Here is a 6,618-nt window from a genome sequence, read left to right on the forward strand (position 1 = left end):
ACCTTTTCCTTTAAAAATTTGGATGCTATACCATTTGGTGCATAAGTACTGATATTACTTCATTATCTATGTTACCTTTTAACATAATGCAGTTTATCTTTTAATTAAATCTATTTTAGCTTTAACTTTGTCTGAGATCAGGATTACCACCCTTGCTTTTTTTTACATCAGCTGAAAATACTAAATTCTAGTTCAGCACTTTAATTTGCGTGTCTTATTTTTTAATGTACTTCTTGTAAACAACATATTGTCAGGTTCTAGTTTATTTATTTAATTTTTGCGGGGCAATGAGGTTTAAGTGACTTGCCCAGGGTCACACAGCTAGTAAGTGTCAAGTATCTGAAGCTAGATTTGAACTCAGATACTCCTGAATCCAGGACCAGTGCTTTATCCACTATGACACCTAGCTGCCCCCAAGCTTCTAGTTTTTTTGATCCATATCCATTTCCATTTGATGTGTAAATTAATCCCCTTCATATTCAAAGTTTTAAATTACTAGTTGTATACTGGCCTCTACTCTATTTTTCCTCAATATGTCTCTCTCTATCTCTCTCTGTGTCTCTGTCTCTCTCTCTGTTTTTCTCATCTATCCCTGCATAAAAATCTAATTTACTTCTGACAACTGCCTCCCTAATCTGCATACCCTTCTGAGTCCCTCCCTTTTTCCTATCCCCTTGACCTCCTATTTCTCTGTAGTAAAGAAGACTTTTATACCCTGTTCCCTCTTTATCCTAGTTTCTATGAGAATAAGGTTCCTCAACTCCATTGTAACAGTTTTTCCATCCACACCTCTTTTGTATGAGATAATTTGCTCCATTTTCCCTCTCCCTACCCAATTTTATTTTTCAGGATCATCCTTTCATAATCAAATCAACTCCATGCTATCTATCTATGTATACTCTTTCAAACTACTCTAGTAATGATAACATTAAGAGTTACAAATATTGTTTTCCCATACAAGAAGTAAACAGTTTGGCCTTATCTAATCCTTTCTACTTATTCTTTCACATTTACCTTATTATGTTTCTTATGATTCTTGTAAGCTAGATCTTCCATTCAGTTCTAATCTTTTCCTCAAGAATACCTGAAAGTCTTTTAATTCATTAAATATCTTTTTTTTTTTGCTTGCAGAATTACACTCAGCTTTACTGAGTAAAGATCACCACCTCCAGAGGTAAGATCTTTCCTACTGTCCTCCCAAGTTGTCTTAGACTGGATGAGGGTTTTACCCTGACTCAATTATTTTGCCCTTTAAAATTCACTGAGGCAGTATTTTAAGTTATTTGGGAGAATTGGGGAAAGACAGGTAATTTTCTGCCTTATTTTGCCTTCTCCCCTCAATTCTCTCTCCCAACATTTTATAAATAATGAAACTTGAGTTGAGAGAATTGCTATATGATATGCCCAAGATAGCATAATAGGTAAAAGAATCAGGACTCAAATTCAGATTTTTTTTTTAACTCAAAGTCCAGGTCACTTTCTGCCCCACTGAAAAAGCATGCATACACATTAAGTTTACATCAAAAGCATAATCTTCAATATTTTATATGTGAAGTATCAAATAAAAAGTTAAGAAACATTAAATGTTTATTGACAAATGAATAAGCACAAACTTTGTCTCCATCTATTTAATAGCCATTTCCACTTGGTTGTCCAGCTGTCACTTCGTACTTAAAATGTCTCAACCTAAATTCATTATGTTCTCAGAAAGCCACCTTCTATCTCCCCTATCAGAATGAATAACTATTCCTTCCTTTTATGGAGCCTTCTGCTCTTACCGCATAGAACACAGGAAGTTTAATTCCTATAAAAAACATAGCAATAAACAGGGCTACTTCCAAACCAAATAAGAGATGATACAAAGTCATCAGCATGGTAACAAATCTAGATGGAGAAAGGTAGAAAACAAATTTAAAGTAATATGATGGAATCTCAATAGCATTATACCCAAAGCATTTGAAATATGTGAATATTCTTTAGAGCAGCCAGGGGACACTATAGTATGCAGAGAACTAGACCTGGAGTCAGGAAGACTCATCTTCCTGGGTTCAAATCTGGCCTCAGACACTTACTAGTTGTGTAACCATGGGCAAGTCTCACTTGTCTCGGTTTCCTCATCTGTAAAATGAGCTGGAGAAGAAAGTGACACATTACTTCAGTACATTTGCCAAGAAAACCTTAAATGGGGTCACAAAGAGCCAGATACAACTCAACAACAACAACAACAATGACAACAACTTTAAGTATTAGATCAACTGATAAAATATTTCTGGGTAAATCCTGGTGAAGTATTATAACTTTAGCTTTCTACACATACAGATACTGAAATAACCCTTTTTCTTTTCATAAAAATGCCAACCTTAAAGTGTGACAAGTTAAAATATGCCATTGAAAAATGTTAAAGTTTTATGTTCACATTCCTCATTCAACCAGGCAGCTGAACATTGACCCACAGAGGGAGCTTTATCAGATAAAAAGTCTAAAAAAGATCTGAAAGTCTTCCCTTCTCATCACAAGTAAAGCCACTTCCATACCCGTGGCCAACACAATGCTCTTTTGTGGCTTCTGTTCCCTTCCAGATTGCCCTTGATGTTCATATTAACATAATTTAACTTGAATTAAAATGTTGAAGGGGGTAGTCACTAAATGTACCTTATGCTGAGTAGACCTACTCAGGAGAGTCCTAAGTCTCATATGTCAATAAGCGTGCCCTATAGGGAGCTAGGGGTTCCATGAGTTGGGGGGGCGGGGCTAGCATTCTTGTTTAACTTTGTGATTTCAAACCAGGATGATTGGAGAAGTGATGGTGCTGTCCCATAGTGGCACTGGTCTCAGCACCACTTACTCCTGTGTTGGAGTTTTCCAACATGGGAAAGTGGAGATCACTGCTAATGACCAAGGAAACAGGACTACCCCAAGCTACATGGCCTTCACTGACACAGAATGTTTAATCAGTGATGCAGCAAACAATCAAGTTGCAATGAACCCCACTAAAACAGTTTTTAATGCCAAATGTCTGATTGGTTGAAGATTTGATGATGCAGTTGTACAGTCAGACATGAAGCATTGGCTTTTCACAGTGGTGAATGATGCAGGCAGGCCTAAGGTCCAAGTGGAGTACAAAGGGGAGACCATAGAAGATACTTCTTCTGGATAGAAACTTTTGGTCTTGACTAAGATGAAAGAAATTGCAGAAGCTTACCTTGGGAAGACTGTCACAAATGCTATGGTCCCATTACCAGCCTATTTCAATGATTCCCAATGTCAGGCCACCAAAGATGCTGGAATAATCTCTGGCCTAATTGTGCTCAAAATCATCAATGAGCCCACTGCTGCTGCTATAGTAGGTGCTATCATTATCCCTGCTTTGCATCTGAGGAAACTAAGGCAAACCCAGGTTAAGTGACTTGCCTAATGTCACAGACCTAAAAGGTGACTGAGAAAAAGGCCATTGGATTTAACAATAAAAAGATCACTGGTGATCTTGGAGAGAGAAGCATTGATCATATGATGGGTACAGAAGCCTACTTCAAGGGTTTAAGAAATGGTAGGAGGTAAAAGAGTAGAAGGAACATGTATAGACAGCTTTTTCCAGAAGTTTGGTAGTCAAATGAAAGAAATAAAGGATGATAGCTTGGGGGATAGTAGAGGCAGCTGAGGTTTTTAAAATTTACATCTACCTGGGGATAGGCTTATGACTGACCCCCAAACTGTATTCCAAAAAAAAGATGGTCTCCTTTGCCTTTTTTTTTTTTGGTGGGGCAATGAGGGTTTAAGCAACTTGCCCAGGGTCACACAGCTAGTTAAGTGTCAAGTGTCTGAGGCCGGACTTGAACTCAGGTCCTCCTGAATCCAGGACCAGTGCTTTATCTGCTATGCTAACTAGCTGCCCCAAGACAATGCTTTTTAAAGGGATTGGTCCACACAGGAGTTCTAGATGAAATTAATTCATCCATTCTACACTTTCATGGTCACTCTTGGTCAGACAGAGAGTTTCCTGATCACTGATAGGCTTTTATTGATCTACTTAGAGATATCCTTAGAAATAATCTATTTGAACCACCCCTTTCTCCACCAAGAAGAAGGAAAAGACTTCATAAGTAGATGTTATTATTACATTTAAATGTTATGTATATTATTTATTATATTTCCTGTCCTATTTCACATTTCCTGTCCAGTTTCCTATTCCCGTTTCAGGGTTGCCCATCCACTGCTAGTGTCTACCTTTCCCTCAACTTTTACCTGTGGCTCCAAGAAGTTGTAGCATGCACAGTGGCCACAGGGGCTATGGTAAACTGTTCAGGCAGATGAGCTAAATCAGGTTAACAGTAACCAATGAACCACAGACTCATTGGTGAGCTAGTGGGACGTCTACTCCAAGCATGTGAAGACTTCCCCTGGTGGAATGAGAACAATTTGTACCAATGGCTATGAAGATGGATGAAGCAGGCTCCATGGAGTGCTTAGAGCTTGAAGATGCCAAGGCTATCCACTCATCCAAGGTCTTCACCCCTCATCATGCCTTTTGTCTTGCCACTGGACTTCAATAACTCTGAAAAAGAGAATGGGGCTGATGACTTTGCACAACTTTGCCTCACTAAAATCCATTTCCCTGTGATGTCATTGGTTCTCTTCAAAAAAAAAAAAAAAAAGAAGAAGGACAAACAACAACAACACACCCGGGAAAAAAAGAGAGTAATTCAACTCATCGTCCAATTCACCCCTATAATGAACTTCGCATAAGATAATACTTTTTCACATACACACATCTAGGGATGCCCCTAGCTCTTAAATCTCTTAGGGATGGTCCAAGTTTCATACACTTCCCTCCCCCAGAAATGTCTGAATAATTAAGGTGAGAGGAGTGTAGCTATCATAGCTCTTCCTCAACCAGAGTAAATGACATGATCTGGTCATGACCCAGTGTTCCTTTCTGTGTTCTTCCTGACTCCATTTGAGCTTCCTCAGCTCTGGATGGCGGATACAATCCCCTTGCTCTCCTTCTTATTAGTAGTCCTTTTGGTATGGGTCATCCTGTGAACTCTAGCTTGACTCTATAAAAGACTCTACTCTCTAGGTTTTGTTCTGTTTTTCCCTTTCTGATACTGTTAATCACCTCTACTCACCAATATTCATAGGTCTCATTCCCTCTAGGGAATTGGGGATTCTATATACTACGGGAACTGATGAGAGAAATGGATACCTAGAAACAAAACGACACCACAAAGGAAGAAAAGGACACAAAAAACAATGACATCACAATTTTCCTTAAGGTCTCTCTCCTCAAAATAGCAAAAAAAAAAATCTAGTTAATCCTAAATTAAATAGAAAGGAATGTAAGTAAAACCATTAATGTCCCCTTAAGGTCTTGACCTTGTCAGCATACTTATTCTCAACTTCTTATGCCTTATTTTTTGTTTTTTTTGTTGTTGTTTTAGTGAGGCAATTGGAGTTAAGTGATTTGCCCAGGGTCACACAGCTAGTAAGTGTTAAGCGTCTGAGGCCAGATTTGAACCCAGGTACTCCTGACTCCAGGGCTGGTGCTCTATCCACTGCACCACCTAGCTGCCCCAGAAAGCATTTTTTTTTTTTATCAAATGTCCAGAATCACATAATCTTAGAAGTTTCCTCAACAGCCATAGAATCCAACCCATATGTGAAAGGAGGACAGCTAACAGCCAAGAGACACACTTAAAGGCTGCCTGCTCTTTTAGGCTGTTGGTACCATCATCTTGGATTGTAATAAGATGCAGACTTTCCACATTAATGATTAATAAATAAATATTAAGTGATTAATAAATAAGTGAATAAAATAATAAATTGTTAAATAAATAGTCAATAAATTGCTACATTGAACTTTGATGAAGATCCACTTAATTTTATGGCAAGAGGACAAGTTATAACTCAGGAGGTGGTTTCCTGTACAGTATGTGACTACAGCTCTTTGGAGTGAATCACCTAGAATTCCCAGGCAGCCTAGGCATACGGAGTCTCTGCTATGGCAATAACACAATGCCACTCTGCAGTGGGGGTGCTCCTATGCTATAATTAAGCCAGAAGACATGACCAGCAAGGCATTTCTGAGAGATTGTTCCTGCATGCCTGCTAGATAGTGTAAGGTATGTGGTCAAATTTAGACCAGCTTGAAAGCACCCAAAAAGGTGCAATAATCCTTCCACGTAAATGTCCTGCCTCGAGGTTTTGGCTGCTATTTATAAACCATGTTTAAGAGGGGAAAATGTCCTTACCTTTGCTTACAGGTCACTTCTGCTCCAAAGGACCTGGCCAATCAGAAGGGCTGCTTCCGGGGTGACTGCAATTGTCCTGGCATTTCAGTGTTTGGTCTCCTGCTCCATTCACAGCAGGCCTGGGAGAGAAATCGGGGAGGGGCTACTTGAATATGCCCTTGGCTTCCGCTCTTTGCTGTGTAGTGATCCCTGATCCAGGGAGAGATTTAGCGTGGTAAGGCGAGCAGGGCAAGTTGTGAAAACAAGAGGTTTGCTTTGAATTACAGCACTGGATCCTGGGAAAGGAATAGTGGCTGAAATGGAATGTCTTCAAGCAAGAGAAGCCAAACTACCAAAGAAATATTAATAATTAATAACAGTAATAAAAAGC

At 39.0% G+C, this 6,618-nt stretch overlaps 1 pseudogene; it reads left to right on the top strand.

The window, feature by feature from the left end:
• Positions 1-2,803: 2,803 nt before the first annotated feature.
• On the top strand, positions 2,804-6,398 carry LOC122749907 (annotated as a pseudogene).
• Positions 6,399-6,618: the final 220 nt, after the last annotated feature.

This window comes from Dromiciops gliroides, chromosome 1 (genome assembly GCF_019393635.1).
Source record: "Dromiciops gliroides isolate mDroGli1 chromosome 1, mDroGli1.pri, whole genome shotgun sequence".
Classification (NCBI taxonomy): Eukaryota; Metazoa; Chordata; class Mammalia; order Microbiotheria; family Microbiotheriidae; genus Dromiciops; species Dromiciops gliroides.